Source organism: Lolium perenne, chromosome 7, assembly GCF_019359855.2.
Source record: "Lolium perenne isolate Kyuss_39 chromosome 7, Kyuss_2.0, whole genome shotgun sequence".
In the NCBI taxonomy this organism is placed as follows: domain Eukaryota; kingdom Viridiplantae; phylum Streptophyta; class Magnoliopsida; order Poales; family Poaceae; genus Lolium; species Lolium perenne.
Window position 1 is genome coordinate 279,566,547 of NC_067250.2, and position 19,058 is coordinate 279,585,604.

The window sequence follows — 19,058 nt, forward strand, 5'->3', positions numbered from 1 at the left end:
GACCATTCTTTTACTTTCAATGTTGAGTCAGTTCACCTATTTCTCTCCACCTCAAAAAGCAAACACTTGTGTGAACTGTGCATTGATTCCTACATATTTGTTTATTGCACTTATTATATTACTCTATGTTGACAATATCCATGAGATATACATGTTACAAGTTGAAAGCAACCGCTGAAACTTAATCTTCCTTTGTGTTGCTTCAATGCTTTTACTTTGAATTATTGCTTTATGAGTTAACTCTTATGCAAGACTTATTGATGCTTGTCTTGAAGTGCTATTCATGAAAAGTCTTTGCTATATGATTCACTTGTTTACTCATGTCATATACATTGTTTTGATCGCTGCATTCACTACATATGCTTTACAAATAGTATGATCAAGGTTATGATGGCATGTCACTCCAGAAATTATCTGTGTTATCGTTTTACCTGCTCGGGACGAGCAGAACTAAGCTTGGGGATGCTGATACGTCTCCGACGTATCGATAATTTCTTATGTTCCATGCCACATTATTGATGTTATCTACATGTTTTATGCACACTTTATGTCATATTCGTGCATTTTCTGGAACTAACCTATTAACAAGATGCCGAAGTGCCAGTTGCTGTTTTCTGCTGTTTTTGGTTTCAGAAATCCTAGTAATGAAATATTCTCGGAATTGGACAAAATCAACGCCCAGGGTCCTATTATGCCACGAAGCTTCCAGAAGACCGAAGAGAAGACGAAGTGGGGCCACGAGGTGGCCAAACTACAGGGCGGCGCGGCCCAAGCCCTGGCCGTGCCGGCCTGTAGTGTGGGCCCCTCGTGCCGCCTCCTGACCTGCCCTTCCGCCTACTTAAAGCCTCCGTTGCGAAACCCCCAGTACCGAGAGCCACGATACGGAAAACCTTCCAGAGACGACGCCGCCGCCGATCCCATCTCGGGGGATCCAGGAGATCGCCTCCGGCACCCTGCCGGAGAGGGGATTCATCTCCCGGAGGACTCTACGCCGCCATGGTCGCCTCCGGAGTGATGTGTGAGTAGTCTACCCCTGGACTATGGGTCCATAGCAGTAGCTAGATGGTTGTCTTCTCCCCATTGTGCTATCATTGTCGGATCTTGTGAGCTGCCTAACATGATCAAGATCATCTATCTGTAATTCTATATGTTGCGTTTTTGGGATCCGATGAATAGAGAATACTTGTTATGTTGATTATCAAAGTTATGTCTATGTGTTGTTTATGATCTTGCATGCTCTCCGTTACTAGTAGATGCTCTGGCCAAGTAGATGCTTGTAACTCCAAGAGGGAGTATTTATGCTCGATAGTGGGTTCATGCCTGCATTGACACCTGGGACAGTGACAGAAAGTTCTAAGGTTGTGTTGTGCTGTTGCCACTAGGGATAAAACATTGATGCTATGTCTAAGGATGTAGTTGTTGATTACATTACGCACCATACTTAATGCAATTGTCTGTTGCTTTGCAACTTAATACTGGAGGGGGTTCGGATGATAACCTGAAGGTGGACTTTTTAGGCATAGATGCAGTTGGATGGCGGTCTATGTACTTTGTCGTAATGCCCAATTAAATCTCACTATACTCATCATAATATGTATGTGCATGGTCATGCCCTCTTTATTTGTCAATTGCCCAACTGTAATTTCTTCACCCAACATGTTGTTTATCTTATGGGAGAGACACCTCTAGTGAACTATGGACCCCGGTCCAATTCTCTATACTGAAATACAATCTACTGCAATACTTGTTCTACTGTTTTCTGCAAACAATCATCTTCCACACAATACGGTTAATCCTTTGTTACAGCAAGCCGGTGAGATTGACAACCTCACTGTTTCGTTGGGGCAAAGTACTTTGGTTGTGTTGTGCAGGTTCCACGTTGGCGCCGGAATCTCTGGTGTTGCGCCGCACTACATCCCGCCGCCATCAACCTTCAACGTGCTTCTTGACTCCTACTGGTTCGATTAAACCTTGGTTTCTTACTGAGGGAAACTTGCCGCTGTGCGCATCACACCTTCCTCTTGGGGTTCCCAACGGACGTGTCAACCACACGCATCAGTGGCCCTTCTCACGGCATATGTAGCAAGTTCTTTTCTTCTCCTTCTTCTCACTAGATTTCTCCACAATGGGAGCATTGGCTTGATTCTTCTTGGGAAGTGGCATTTCTTCAACTTGAGGTTGAATATGAGTTTGAGCTTGAGGCCGCTTCCCTTTTTGCTTCTTCTTCAAAGGGCAAGATCTAACATGATGCCCTTCAATTTTGCACTTGAAGCAAACAATCTTGGCCGGGTCTTTGACTTGTACTTGGCCCTTCTTCTTATTGTTGTTCTTCGACTTGATCTTGTTGTGGGAGTTGAATCCAAGTCCACTCTTGTCATTGGGGGATTGTTGCACACTCAACATCTTGTCAAGTTTGCATTTCCCTTCATGACTCTTTACCAAGTCGTTCTTCAAAGAAGAGACTTGGGCCTTGAGCTCTATGATTTCCTCTACATGGTTAGCAACAACACAAGTACTAGAGGAAGTAGAACCTTCATTGTTAGAGCAACAAGGCAATGAAGATAATTCATCACAAGATTTAGCAATATTATGAGTGGATGAATTACAAGGACTAGCACATGGCAATATAACATTTTGAGTAGTAGTGCTAGTACCCACATGAGGCTCACAAGGTGTTGCCTTTGATATTATAGCCTCATGAGCTAACTTTAGCCTATCATGAGAGGCTAGAAGATCCTCATAGGAGCTAGAAAGCTTTCCATGATTTTCTTCCAATTTCCCATAATTGCTAGTTAGCAATTTAAGTTGAGCCCTTAGCTCAACATTCTCCTTCAAGATAGAAGCTTCACAAGAAGTAGAGTTAGTAGCACAAGCATCATTATTAATAGAAATGGGAGAAGGCAAGTTGTCATGCTCTTTTAGATAAGAAGCTTTAAGTTGCTCATGCGACTCGGTGAGTTTGGTGAGCGCACTCTCAATATCCCTTGAGCCCTTTTTGAGTTGCTCAAAATCCTCAAGGAGTTTAGCATTAACAAACACAAGCTTATCATTTTTTAGCTTTAGTTCATTTGCCACCTCAAGAGCTCTATCATGGTTTTCCTTTTCTCTAGACAATTCTAGAGCAAAGGTTTCCTCAAGAGCTTCCTTGGTGGTTTGTTCTTCTTCAAGTTCATCCTTTAGAGATGCCACATCATCGGCATACTCTCGTTCAAGAGCACCCATTTTATCAATGGTGTTCTCATGCATCCAAATAAGTTTTTGGCTCTCAATAGCGGTAGTCAAGATTTCAAAGAAGTGAGAGCTAGCAATTTTATCTTTGCAAAGAACATTGAATACACTCTTACCCTTATCGCGTAGAGAGACAACCCAATCATCTTCTTCATATTCATCCTCATCCTTATCCCCACGAGAAATATTAGGTTCCATGGTAGGAGGTACCGTGGAACCCTTGGCCATAAGGCATATATGAGAACCGTGAGATAAAGATGAGGAGTTACTTGAGGCTCCTTTAAAGATCTTGTCTTGACCAATAGAATCTTTGGTTTCCTCTACATTGTTAGCCACACAACAACTAAAGGAAATAGAAGCATTTTTATCATGGCCACAAGACAAAGCAAGCATATCATCATTAGATTTATTCAAGCAACTTACACATGATATGCAAGGACTATCAACACAAGCATGTAAATCATTTCTAGTGCTAGATGTGTTTAAGTCCAAAAATGAACCATTGCAATGAGATATAGATGAAGAATCATCAATAGAAAGCTCAATATCAACATTGCAATTTTCATCACCACTCACCATATCATTACCTTGTGTCTTGACACACTTTGGTGAAGTGGATGAAGATGAGAACTCATCACGGCCGGAAGTGGAAGCAATACAATCATCCTCAATAATATTGGACACATCATATTTGTCTTGAAGCTTTGTCCATAATTCATGAGAGCTCCCAAAAGGCATGATTGACGAAGTAACTACATTGCTCACAACAATGGAAAACACATGAGAAGCAAGAGCATCGAGGCAAGAGTTTTTCTCCTCCTCAAGAGATAAATTTTGAGGATCCTTAGGCGAAGAAAAACCCATGCCAAGATATAGCTCCATGTCCGGGGACATTCCCCATAAGATTTTAAGCACATAAATTTTCCATAGATCATAATTTGTGCCATCAAATATAAACAAGTTATTGTGTGCTAATCCCCTAACCGACATCTTTACTCTCAAGGCGGTGAAGCCTAAGAATGAGAGACCTTGCTCTGATACCAATTGAAAGGATACGGATGTCGCCTAGAGGGGGGGTGAATAGGCGGTTTAAAACTTTTACGAGATGGGCTTAACAAATGCGGAATAAAACTAGCGTTTACTTTGTCAAGCACAAAGCCTATATACTATGGTTCACCTATGTGCACCAACAACTTATTCTAAGCAAAGGTTCGCCTAAGTGCACCAACAACTTATGCTAAGCAATACAAGCAAGCATGTGATAGCAAGATATATATAACTTCAAGCACGATGGCTATCACAAGGTAAAGTGCATAAGTAAAGAGCTCGGGTATAGAGATAACCGAGGCACACGGGAGACGAAGATTTATCCCGAAGTTCACACTCTTGCGAGTGCTAATCTCCGTTGGAGAGGTGCGGTGGCTTAGTGCTCCCGAACGCCACAAGAGGCTCACCTTGAGGTGTGGTTGCTCGATGCACACCAACGCCACAAAGGCCTCACCCCAAGATGCGGTACTCACACCACACACCGAACGCCACGAAGGCGCCTCACCTAAATCTCCGGTGACCCTCGCCACAAAGGCCTAGGTCACGTTTCCACTAAGGGATTTCCTTCGAGGCGGAAACCGGGCCTTACACAAAGATTGGGGCACACATCCACAACTTAATTGGAGGCTCCCAACAAACCGCCACAAAGGCCTAGAATCCGTCTAGGGTTCCAAGAACCCAAGAGTAACAACCTTCTTGCTTTCACCACCACGAATCACCGTGGAGAACTCAAACCGATGCACCAAATGCAATGGCAAGAACACCACAAAGATGCTCAAGTCCTTCTCTCTCAAATTCCAACAAAGCTGCAAAAGCTATTGGGGGAATAAGAGAGGAAGAACAAAGGAATTCACAAAGAACACCAAGATCAAGATCTAGAGAGTTCCACTCACAAAGAGATGGATTTGATTGGTAGAAATGTAGATCTAGATCTCCTCTCTCTTTTCCCTCAAGAATATGCAAGAATCATGGGAGGAATCAAGAACTAGGGCAAGCTTTGAAGTACAACAATGGAGGGGAGAGAGAGAAAGTGAACCAACCAGCCCAAGGAGGAAGAAGGGGGTCTTATATACCCCCTCCCAACGAAATATGACCGTTTGGGACCTCCCAGGCCAGAAAATCCGCCCCCGGGCCGGATTATCCGCCCCCCGAAAAACGCCCCTGGACTGGGCCGGATATTTGGCCGGATATTTGCCCAGTTTTGGTCATTTGGGCCGGATTATCCGCCCCCCCCCCCCCCCCCCCAGAAAACTGCAGAAACACCAAAACTAAAACGGGCATAACTTTAGCATCCAGACTCCGATTTTGATGATCTTGGGCTTGTTTTGAAGCTAGGAACAAGCTCTACAAGATCATGCAGGAATCCATCATAGTCCAACAAGGGAGGATAGAAACAAATGATGAAAGGTTTGACCTATCTAAAAAAGACACACCGGTAAAACCTCCAATCTCAAAAATGCAACAAGTTGCCCGTGCAAAAACCATTCTTTATGAACTAGAGCTTGTCATGAGAATAAGAACAAGCTCTAAAACATAACATGGATAAGATCCAAATAAAACCAAGAAAGATGATGAACCTAACTCGAAAACGCAACAAATGATCTATGCGAAATCCGTTTTCGATGAACTAGAGCTTGTCATGAGAATAAGCACAAGCTCTAAAACATCACATGGATAAGGTCCAAATAACAACCAAGAAAGATGATGCAAGGATGCAAAGGTTTGAGCTCTCTCCGAACGATACGATCAAGTTACTCACTCGAGTGCCCTCTTGATAGTACGGCAACTAAACTATAAACCGGTCTCCAACTACACTATGAGACCGGTGAGAAAGAAACCCTATCAAGAGCAAACCTTATACTTTCGCATTCCACTTGAGCTCGATGACGACGATCTTGACCTCAACAAGATGGAACGCCTTTCTTGCTTGTGCTTGCTTGACGAAGTCTTGTGGATTGCTCCCCCATAATCCACCATGGGAGAGCTTCTTCTTCGGCGCATCTTCACATATCCATGATCACCATATGGATGGCAAGACTCAAGCAAAGGATCTCTTTGAGATGGCTCATCTTGAACGTGCACTTCATTTCTTCATTCTTCATCATGTTGATGTCTTGAAGTCACTTGAGGGCTCACTTCATCTTCATCTTCAAGACATACTTGACACTTGATATCCTTCATCAATTTCTTCTTATTGCAACCTAATACAAACATGTTGATGTCTTGAAGTCACTTGAGGGATCACTTCATCTTCATCTTCAAGACATACTTGACACTTGATATCCTTCATCAAATTCTTCTTATTGCAACCTTGAAGCCAACATATGGTTCAAGAATTGCCTATGGACAACTCCTACAAATATAACTCAATGCAAACATTAGTCCATAGGGATTGTCATTAATTACCAAAACCACACATGGGGGCTCCATGCACTTTCATCCTTATCTTAGTTTAGTGTTTTGTTGTGCCAAGTAAAGTCGTTGATAGTAAGGTTCATACTAGATTTGGATTACTGCGCAGAAACAGATTTCTTTGCTGTCACGAATCTGGGCCTAATTCTCTGTAGGTAACTCAGAAAATTAAGCCAATTTACGTGAGTGATCCTCAGATATGTACGCAACTTTCATTCAATTTGAGAATTTCATTTGAGCAAGTCTGGTGCCTCAATAAAATTCGTCATTACGAACTGTTCTGTTTTGACAGATTCTGCCTTTTATTTCGCATTGCCTGTTTTGCTATGTTCGATGGATTTTTCGATTCCATTGACTTTCAGTAGCTTTGTGCAATGTCCAGAAGTGTTAAGAATGATTATGTCACCTCTGAACATGTATATTTTGATTGTGCACTAACTCTCTAATGAGTTGTTTTGAGTTTGGTGTGGAGGAAGTTTTCAAGGATCAAGAGAGGGAGATGATACAACATGATCAAGGAGAGTGAAAGCTCTAAGCTTGGGGATGCCCCGGTGGTTCACCCCTGCATATATCAAGAAGACTCAAGCGTCTAAGCTTGGGGATGCCCAAGGCATCCCCTTCTTCATCGACAACATTATCAGGTTCCTCCCCTGAAACTATATTTTTATTCCGTCACATCTTATGTGCTTTGCTTGGAGCGTCGGTTTGTTTTTGTTTTTGTTTTGTTTGAATAAAATGGATCCTAGCATTCTTTGTGTGGGAGAGAGACACGCTCCGCTGTTGCATATGGACAAATACGTCCTTAGGCTTTACTCATAATATTCATGGCGAAGTTTCTTCTTCGTTAAATTGTTATATGGTTGGAATTGGAAAATGCTACATGTAGTAATTGCTATAATGTCTTGGATAATGTGATACTTGGCAATTATTGTGCTCATGTTTAAGCTCTTGCATCATACACTTTGCACCTATTAATGAAGAAATACATAGAGCATGCTAAAATTTGGTTTGCATATTTGGTCTCTCTAAGGTCTAGATAATTTCTAGTATTGAGTTTGAACAACAAGGAAGACGGTGTAGAGTCTTATAATGTTTACAATATGTCTTTTATGTGAGTTTTGCTGCACCGCTTCATCCTTGTGTTTGTTTCAAATAGCCTTGCTAGCCTAAACCTTGTATCGAGAGGGAATACTTCTCATGCATCCAAAATACTTGAGCCAACCACTATGCCATTTGTGTCCACCATACCTACCTACTACATGGTATTTCTCCGCCATTCCAAAGTAAATTGCTTGAGTGCTACCTTTAAAATTTCCATTCTCTACCTTTACAATACATAGCTCATGGGACAAATAGCCTAAAAACTATTGTGGTATTGAATATGTACTTATGCACTTTATCTCTTATTAAGTTGCTTGTTGTGCGATAACCATGCTCCTGGGGACGCCATCAACTACTCTTTGTTGAATATCATGTGAGTTGCTATGCATGTTCGTCTTGTCTGAAGTAAGGGAGATTTACCACCTTTATGGTTAGAGCATGCATGTAGTTAGAGAAGAACATTAATTGGGCCGCTAACTAAAGCCATGATCCATGGTGGAAGTTTCAGTTTTGGACATATATCCTCAATCTCATATGAGAAAATTAATTGTTGCTACATGCTTATGCATAAAAGAGGAGTCCATTATCTGTTGTCTATGATGTCCCGGTATGGATGTCTAAGTTGAGAATAATCAATGGCGAGAAATCCAATGCGAGCTTTCTCCTTAGACCTTTGTACAGGCGGCATAGAGGTACCCCTTTGTGACACTTGGTTAAAACATGTGCATTGCGATAATCCCGGTAATCCAAGCTAATTAGGACAAGGTGCGGGCACTATTAGTATACTATGCATGAGGCTTGCAACTTGTAAGATATAATTTACATAACACATATGCTTTATTACTATCGTTGACAAAATTGTTTCTTGTTTTCAAAATCAAAGCTCTAGCACAAATATAGCAATCGATGCTTTCCTATTTGAAGGACCTTTCTTTTACTTTTATTGTTGAGTCAGTTCACCTATTTCTCTCCACCTCAAGAAGCAAACACTTGTGTGAACTGTGCATTGATTCCTACATACTTGCATATTGCACTTGTTATATTACTTTACATTGACAACTATCCATGAGATATACATGTTACAAGTTGAAAGCAACCGCTGAAACTTAATCTTCCTTTGTGTTGCTTCAATATCTTTACTTTGAATTATTGCTTTATGAGTTAACTTTTATGCAAGACTTATTGATGCTTGTCTTGAAAGTGCTATTCATGAAAAGTCTTTGCTATATGATTCAGTTGTTTACTCATGTCATTTACATTGTTTTGATCGCTGCATTCATTACATATGCTTACGATAGTATGATCAAGGTTATGATGGCATGTCACTCCAGAAATTATCTTTGTTTATCGTTTACCTGCTCGGGACGAGCAGAAACTAAGCTTGGGGATGCTGATATGTCTCCGACGTATCGATAATTTCTTATGTTCCATGCCACATTATTGATGATATCTACATGTTTTATGCATACTTTATGTCATATTTATGCATTTTCTGGAACTAACCTATTAACAAGATGCCGAAGAGCCAGTTGCTGTTTTCTGCTGTTTTTGGTTTCAGAAATCCTAGTAAGGAAATATTCTCGGAGTTGGACGAAATCAACGCCCAGGGGCCTATTTTGCCACGAAGCTTCCAGAAGACCGGAGAGCCAACGAAGTGGGGCCACGAGGTGGCCAGGAGGTAGGGCGGCGCGGCCCCACCCTTGGCCGCGCCGACCTATCTCCTGGGCCCCTCGCGACGCCCCCTGACCTACCCTTCCGCCTACAAATAGCCTTCGTCGCGAAACCCCCCGTACCGAGAGCCACGATACGGAAAACCTTCCAGAGGCGCCGCCGCCGCCAATCCCATCTCGGGGGATTCAGGAGATCGCCTCCGGCACCCTGCCGGAGAGGGGAATCATCTCCCGGAGGACTCTACGCCACCATGGCCGCCTCCGGAGTGATGTGTGAGTAGTCTACCCCTGGACTACGGGTCCATTGCAGTAGCTAGATGGTTGTCTTCTCCTCATTGTGCTTAATTGTCGGGTCTTGTGAGCTGCCGAACATGATCAAGATCATCTATCTGTAATGCTATATGTTATGTTTGTTGGGATCCGATGAATAGAGAATACTATGTTATGTTGATTATCAATTTATGTCTATGTGTTGTTTATGATCTTGCATGCTCTCCGTTATTAGTAGAGGCTCTGGCCAAGTTTTTGCTAGTAACTCCAAGAGGGAGTATTTATGCTCGATAGTGGGTTCATGTCTCCGTGAATCTGGGGGAGTGACAGAAACCTCTAAGGTTATGGATGTGCTGTTGCCACTAGGGATAAAACATTGATGCTATGTCCGAGGATGTAGTTATTGATTACATTACGCGCAATACTTAATGCAATTGTCTGTTGTTAGCAACTTAATACTGGAAGGGGTTCGGATGATAACCTGAAGGTGGACTTTTTAGGCATAGATGCATGCTGGATAGCGGTCTATGTACTTTGTCGTAATGCCCAATTAAATCTCACTATACTCATCATAATATGTATGTGCATGGTCATGCCCTCTCTATTTGTCAATTGCCCAACTGTAATTTGTTCACCCAACATGTTGTTTATCTTATGGGAGAGACACCTCTAGTGAATTGTGGACCCCGGTCCAATTCTCTATACTGAAATACAATCTACTGCAATACTTGTTCTACTGTCTTCTGCAAACAATCATCTTCCACACTATACATCTAATCCTTTGTTACAGCAAGCCGGTGAGATTGACAACCTCGCTGTTTCGTTGGGGCAAAGTACTTGGTTTGTGTTGTGCAGGTTCCACGTTGGCGCCGGAATCCCTGGTGTTGCGACGCACTACATCTCGCCGCCATCAACCTTCACGTGCTTCTTGACTCCTACTGGTTCGATAAACCTTGGTTTCTTACTGAGGGAAACTTGTCGATGTACGCATCACACCTTCCTCTTGAGGTTCCCAACGGACGCGTGTCGAACGGAAAGACAATACGTCAACCACGCGCATCAATGATCTCTTTGAGTTGTAAGTGCTTACTTCTTTTCCCAGCATTCATATTTCTTTCTTACCCCTTATCAATTTTGTTTTTTTGTAGTGACGAAGGTTTCATCGAGCCTCCGCCCAAGAAGGCTAAATCTGGCGCCGCTCTGCCGAGTGTTGCAGCTTCCGAGGCTTCGGCCCCTATTGCAGCCCCCGCGGCCCAAGTATCGACTGCTTCATCCCTTTCTAGGGGGAAAGATATTCCTTCAGCTGCTACCACCACAACTCCTCCTTCAGGGAAACCTGTAAGTCTTCCTTAGTCGCAACGCAAATTTTCCTGAACGTGCTTTGATTAACAATCCTTCGACAAATATCTATTTTTCCCTTTTCTCAAGGATCTACGAACTGTCATATGTTCTTTGGAGTCCTTCGCCTCCCAATTCTCTTCCCTGGAAGCGGATAAGGCTCGGCTGCAAAAAGAAGTTAAGTCTTCTTCCTCAAAATTGGATGGTGCAATAAAGATAGCTGCCGAAGCCCGCCAAGATATCGACTCCTTGAAGGAGGAACTTAAGGGGTTGAAGGAGAGGCTGAAGGATGAAGAAGCGTCTAGGCTGGCCGCTAAGGCTTGGGAGGCCGAAAAAGATGATCTTCTTCGCCAGTCTTCCTTGGCTTTGCTCAGTAATTCCTTTTCTGCTTTCCTGTTGATTATTACTTTGTGAATCGAGTCCTTTGTTAGTAATCTTCCTCATTTCACTCTGTGCAGAGGCCGCCGATATCCCTGCCGATGCGCTGGATAAGCTTCCGAGCAATTCTCCGGCCAACGGTGTGCCGATGACTCTTGCTTCACACCGGCTTAATCAGGACCTCCTCGAGAAGGGCAAGGGAGCCATTACAAGGATGCATTTGATGATCTTCCCCAAGATTAGTCAAGACAAGACTTTGGGGCAGCTAATCGATGCTTTTGCGGTCAACACCAAGGAAGTTATCGAGGTATTCAAACACACTTCACGTACCTATGGTGCCCTTCTAGCCTTCCAACTCATGATGGGTCATGGCTTCAAGGCCGGTATTGAAGAAATGTCTAAGGAACTACCGAAAGAGCAAGATGGGCAGTTCGTCGACCTGGGCGTCTTTAAAACTTCGGCTCTTAAATGTGCACGCCAGCTTCTTGACCTGGGCGTCTTTAAAGCAATCATCAGTCGGCCCAAGTTTATCGACCCAGACCCAAGCCCTTTGATTCTTGTAACAGACTTCTTTTTAGCTTGATTTGAGACAATTTCTTGGCCGTAAGACTTGTGGTTGTAATAAATTCCCTGCTGGCAATGTTGCCAGTGTACTCTTATTATGACATTTTTACTTGCACTCTCCCGATGGGAGTAGCTTCCAATGCTGACGCGATACGATCCATCATATCCTTTGACGTTGTTTGTAGCTTTTCCCCGTGCCTTCATTTGTCGACGATTCTTCGGGTGCTGTTTCTGAAAGTGATCGACTCCAGCGTATGAAGGATTGGATCGCGCAGATGGAGAATTATTTGTGCAACACCTATGCCCTGGCCGCCATTATCAAAAAGAAGAGCGAGATTGCGGCCGACGTAGAGCGCTATGCTCTTACTGAACTGCATAAGGCCACCAAAAGTTTAAACTGTAAGCTTCCTGAACCTTTTGCCCATTATTTTTCGTCAAAATTCTTCATCTGAACTTCGCTTGATTCCTTTGCTAGTCATAGCTCTGAACCGTGCTGAAGAGAACAAACGGATCCATGAGCGTGTGAACGCATTGACCCAGCTATCATCAGCGGACGAGGTTTTCTGGAGAGAGCACTCGAAAGCTTCGGCTGTCGCGAAGTTCCAAGATCATGTCCAGCAAGTCCACCCCTTCTTCGACAAGTGCTACAAAGGTCTAAGAGTAATATGGAAGACGATGTTCCCTTTGAACCCGGTCCCTCCCACGCTGTTGACTTTAATGTCGGAGTTTAGCAACACCAAGAAGATTCGAGACTTGGTGCGAGCTCAAGTTTTTGCAGGAGCCAGATTTACACTTGCCCTCGTCCTTGCGCGTTATCCTTCGGCAAACCTGCTGACCATTGCTAACGCGGTTGATAATTTGGAGCTGTTGTACCCGAAAGTAGTATTGCCTGCCAATATAATTGTCGACAGGCTTGAGGAAGATTCGAAGACACCTGAAGAAACTCTGCAAGAGTAATTCGGGATCATACTCTTATTGTAAATAGATAATTTGGCTATTACATCCACGGTTTTGGATTGCAAAGTTTAAACTTATTTTTTCGGTAGGTGCATATATATATATATATATACACCTTGTACCATGTTAATGCCGTTGGCAAGTTTTGGGAGGAGCAAATCTTAATTACTCGTTTAAGCGTATGTGTGTTCGTTGGTCAGCAAATTATTTGAGTGATCAGCTCGTGTTGCGGGTCTTGCTAAAACCGTTGTATGTGCAACTTTGCTTTCAACCGATGCATGTCCTGACAGCAGCTCCCGAATATATCGGTAGTACTAGCTCTGCCGATGACTCCGTCGTTCCTTGATGCCTCCATAAGTGAAGTATCGAACGTGGGTCATTTTTATATACGTATTTCCAGACTCTTGCTATTTACGGCACTCTTAGAGGCATCTATAGCAGAGGGAAAGGGCGGTGCCCTTGTTGGTTTTGCATCCTTTAGCACTCGTAGTTTTAGAGGCTTTTTCGGAGCACAATCTCTTGCCGCGTACTTCGTCGCACCAACGTTCGCCAAGGGGCTCAATCAAGGTTTATGATGATGTGGTTCGGGTGCTCTGAAATACTGCAATGCTTTTCAAGGAATCAAAACTTAAGTTCTCATTAATAAAGGAAGCACGGAACTAAGGGGCGAAAAAGAGAGGGCACTGTTGAAAAGAAAGGGAAACTAAATACTATCCATCCGCTTAAGCAAGGAAAGGGTTCTTCTTATCTTCCGGCTTGTCCACCGCGTCAGTGATTTTGGGGGCGTTGTTGATTTCATCAGGAGTTTCGGCAGTGATTGCCAGTGTCTTGCTTTCTCCTATGACTGCTGCGCCATCAGCTGCCGAAGCTTTTACTGTTGAAACTTCGAGGGAAAGATCGGCTGGCTTCTTCTTCGTCTTCCCGCCGCGTTCGTATTCCTTATTATCGTGTGCCGATGACTTGGAAGGGAGATCGTTGATTTCCTGTTTTACCCCAAACTTCGCAGCGATCCTCTGAAAGTCGCGATCACAATAGTCTGAGCGTGAGAAACTTCCATAGACTGTGATGTTTGTCCCGTTGTTCCCAGGCATTTTCAGCTTGAGGTATGCGTAATGCGGCACAGCCATGAACTTGGCATAAGCTGGTCTTCCGAGTATAGCGTGGTACTGTGATTCCCAGTTCACAACCTCAAACTCGATCTTTTCCTTCCTGAAGTTGTCGGGTTTGCCAAAGACGACATTCAGGTAAACTTTACCAAGAGAGTACGCTGGTGAAGTGGGGAGAATCCCATGAAAGCAGGTGTCGGATTCTTCTAGCATCCTCATGGTGATCCCCATACTTCTGATTGTGTCGACGAATATCAGGTTTAGTCCACTTCCGCCATCCATGAATACTTTGCTCATCTTGAACCCCCCAATTTGCGCCTCAACTACTAAGGCAGCGTGTCCTGGTTTCGGTATTTTCATCGGGTGATCCGCTCTGCTGAACGTAATGTTCTGAGATGACCACTCGACATACTCGGGGATGTTGGGCATGATGCTTTCTGCCAGATTAATTCTCGGGTGAGCTTCTTCATTTCCCTTCTCGAAACACCTATCCTATGGATCATGCTCATCTGCCCACGTGGTGGTGGGAATGACTCGTTGGGGTTGTGAGGCTGAGCCTGCTGGACCTGGTGTTGAGGTGGAGGTGGTGGTGGTGTTGGCTGTTGTTGTTGCTGGATGAGCTTCTGCATTTCGATGAACTGCCGACAATCTCTGAGCATGTGACTTGACTTCGTCTTGTTGTCTTTGGAGTCGACGTACGAATGCAGGTAGCAGGGAGCGTTTATTTGCTCAGCAAAGGGTAGCTCGGGAGTCCTCTGTGGCCGTGGTTTGTAACTGCCACGATTTCCAGAGTTGCTCCTATTGCCGTCCTGTCGATCGTCTCGTCTGTCATCATACCGATCGTCCCGCCGATCAGAGTATCCCGCAGCTACCAGGTTACTGTCATCGTAACTGCGGTCCTTTCTTTTCTTGCGGCGATCCCTTCATCCACCCGAGTCGTGCTTCGGTTGATCGTCGTCTTCGTCGTCACTGCGTTGTCGAGGCTTTCGTACGTTGTCTTCGCCATCAGCACAACTGTTGGCGATTTCCATTAACTTGGTTATAGTTTTTGGCTTCTTGTGTCCAAGCTCCTCTATGTAGGTTTCACGTTGGATGCCATCGCTGAAAGCATCGATTGCTCTGTCCACAGAGACATCTTCGGCGGCGTTTAGGAGCTTGGTAAATCTCCCAATGTAGGCGCGCATTGACTCCTTCTGCTTTTGTTGGCAATGTCGTAATTCCTCGATCCCGACGGGTCTTTTGTATGTTGCTTGGACATTGGCAACGAAGGTGTCCACTAGATCGTCCCATGATTTGATGGAACCTTTCGGCATGCCTCTCAGCCAAGCTCGTGCTGAGTCCTTCAGGTAGAGCTGCAGGCACTGCATTGCCGCTATCTGATTTCCCTTGTGTAGGATTACGGTCTGTAAGTAATCATCTATCCAAGACCTCGGCTCCTGCTGTCCATCATACTTGGCAGCGTCAGTGGGGGTGGTCTTGAACTTTCTAGGCGGCATCGCCTCGCGGATTTTGTAGCTTAAACAGCCAGCCCCCCTTAGCTCGCCGTCGTTCTCCTGGCTTTCATCTGATGTGTCACAGTCGTATTCATCCCTAGCGGTGCGTCTTCGTCTTGCTTTATTGATTCTGCTCTGGGTGATTTCATCTCGAGCATCCCTCGAGCGATGCTTTGAGCCACTGGCCTGCAACGTGGTCTTTTCCTTCCGTGGCACCAGATTATCTCCTAATATTGCGAGACTTTCTAAGGCGCCCCGGTGAGCTTGAGCCATAGAACCTTCAGGTCGCTGATTGATGAGGTACGCAGTGAGGATGGCAGTTGCTCCCTCGACGGTTTTTGGCCGTAGCATGCCTGCGGTGTCCGTGGTCATGAAGGACTTGGTCAGATTCGACGTGATTTCTCTAGCATCATCTTCCGAGAGCCTGGATAGCCTTGATCGATGCTTGCCTATGCCTTGACTGCTTCGGGAGGCGCTTCCTCGCGAGCCTCTTCGTCGCTCACTAGATTGTTCGGCAGCGGATAGGCGTCTCTCGAGGGTGGCTTGCTCCTTGGATAATCGCTCCCGGTTCTTCTCCAGTATAGAACGATAAGCGTTGAGGGTTCCAACCGAGGTTCCTGCGGGGAGTGATGTGTTGTTAAGCATGGCCGCCCTTGCTGCTGCCCATTCTTCCTCTGCGATGGTGTAATCGCTATTGTTGTTACTGGCGCTGTTTTCAAAGCTTATCCGTCTGCTGGATAGGGGAGTGTGATCTCCATCTCCCCTGTTTCTTGTGTTTCCTGCGTTATTGGCGGCATAAACTTGGTGGCGCGCTGCCTTCCAGGTGGCCTTCTTGGCGACGCTGTCGACGTTGTCCTCTCCCGACGAATACCGGGCTCTGCAGATGAACGGTGTATCGCTTGATCCCAACACGTGCCTAGTGTCGCAGTTTAGACAGTAGTATGAGGTCATCTCTGAAGACGCGAGGTTGTCAGATCCGACTGACATTGAAGACGTCGACCGATGGGTTGATGGTGAGGATGAGTTCGTCGAGTTGGTTAGGCCAGCCGAAAGATCGACTGATGATGACAGGCTTGGCCCTGCGGTCGGTGGTGGTGATTTCCCCGCTGACCTGGGGGCGTGCGGTCCCAGCAGTCGAAGGACTCCTTCCGCGTTGATGTTGTAGTGGACGCTACCGAACGTCATCTCCATGTTTCCTTGCAGATCTGAGAAGGTTGAACGTGAGGAGTCGCTGTGCGGGGTGAATTCGTAGGAGTCGAATTGAATCGGGCTTCCTAGTCTTGGCGATGATGGTGATGATGGCGTCGACGAAGCTGTCGACGACATGATTGGAACTGCCGATGTCAGGTCTTGTGCCGACAGTCTTCCCACAGACGGCGCCAATTGTCGAGGGTACTCCTCGGCAATGCCCTCCGATTGGGGCTTAGGGTTGATGGAATCATGTAGGCTGACACGAGACATCGGTGAACAGAAAAGCGGGGAGAGCGATTTACCCAGGTTGGGGCCCCTCGATGAGGTAAAACTCTTACGTCCCGCCTGTCTGATCTTGATTATGAGAACATTGGGTTACAATGGGGTGCCGAAGGTTTCGGCTGTGATCTCGTTAAGAAGCTAAGTGCTGCGGCGACCTAGCTCTGGACTTCTCATGGCTAAAGTTGCCTAGATTGATTGTGTCCCTCGACAGCCCCTCTCCTGGCCTTTATATAGGAGGCCAGGTCTCAAGAGATCTGTCCGGGTACGACTAGTTTTACAAAAGGTCTAGCTCTAAACTTTCCTTGTTTGACTTCCTTCTTGCCTTGTTCTTCAAGTGAACTTCTCCTGCACCGTCCTAGTGGCCCACCTTATCGTCGAGTATCTTCATGGGCCTCCAGTTGGGCCGCACAGGATAGGGCAATATCGGTTACCCTAAGGGTAATGCCCACGTCATCCGTTGTATGTGAACGTAGAATCTATGACATCCGATCATCACGAGATGCTTCAAAACGACGAACTGTAGCAACGGTGCATACGAGGGGAGAACACTTTATTATCTTGATATTAATGTGAGGGATCATCTTATAATGCTACCGTCGCGATCTAAGCAAGATAAGATGCATAAAGGATTAACATCACATGCAATTCATAATGTGATATGATATGGCCCTTTAGTCTTTGCGCCTTTGATCTTCATCTCCAAAGCACGGACATGATCTCCATCATCAACGGGCATGATCTCCATCATCGTCGGCGTAGCGTCAAGGTCCATGGCGCCATCTTCATGGTTGTTCACCACATGTAGCAACTATTACAACTACTTTGAAATAATACTACTACATGAAATATAAAGACAACCATAAGGCTCCTGCCGGTTGCCACAATACAATAATGATCATCTCATACATATTCATCATCACATCATGGCCATATCACATCACCAAACCCTGCAAAAACAAGTTAGACGCCTCTAATTTGGTTTGCATATTTTACGTGGTTTAGGGTTTTCGAGTAAGATCCAATCTACCTACGAACATGAACCACAACGGTGGTACTAGTGTTTGTTAGAGATATGCCCAAGAGGCAATAATAAAATGGTTATTATAATATATCTTTGTGTTTATGATAAATGTTTGCATACCATGCAATAATTGTATTAACCGAAACATTGATACATGTGTGTTATGTAAACAACAAGGAGTCCCTAGTAAGCCTCTTGTATAACTAGCTTGTTGATTAATAGATGATCATGGTTTCGTGATCATGAACATTGGATGTTATTAATAACAAGGTTATGTCATTAGATGAATGATATAATGGACACACACCCTAATAAGCATAGCATAAGATCACGTCATTAAGTTCAACTTGCTATTAGCTTCCGATACATAGTTACCTAGTCCTTCGACCATGAGATCATGTAAATCACTTATACCGGAAGGGTACTTTGATTACATCAAACGCCACTGCGTAAATGGGTGGTTATAAAGATGGGATTAAGTATTTGGAAAGTGTGATTTCAGGCATATGGATCAAGAGTGGGATTTGTCCATCCCGATGACGCATAGATATACTCTGGGCCCTCTCGGTGGAATGTCGTCTGATTAGCTTGCAAGCATGTGATTGGTTCACAAGAGATGATATGCCACGGTACGAGTAAAGAGTACTTGTCAGGAGACGAGGTTGAACATGGTATGGAGATACCGATGATCTAACCTCGGACAAGTAAAATATCGCGAGACAAAGGGAATCAGTATCGTATGTAAATGGTTCAGTCGATCACTAAGTTATCGTTGAATATGTGGGATCCATTATGGATCTCCAGATCCCGCTATTGGTTATTGGTCGGAGAGGAGTCTCAACCATGTCTGCATAGTTCACGAACCGTAGGGTGACACACTTAAGGTTTGATGTCGTTTTAAGTAGATATGGAATATGGAATGGAGCTCGAATGTTGTTCGGAGTCTCGGATGGGATCCAAGACATCACGAGGAGGTTCGGAATGGTCCGGAGAATAAGAT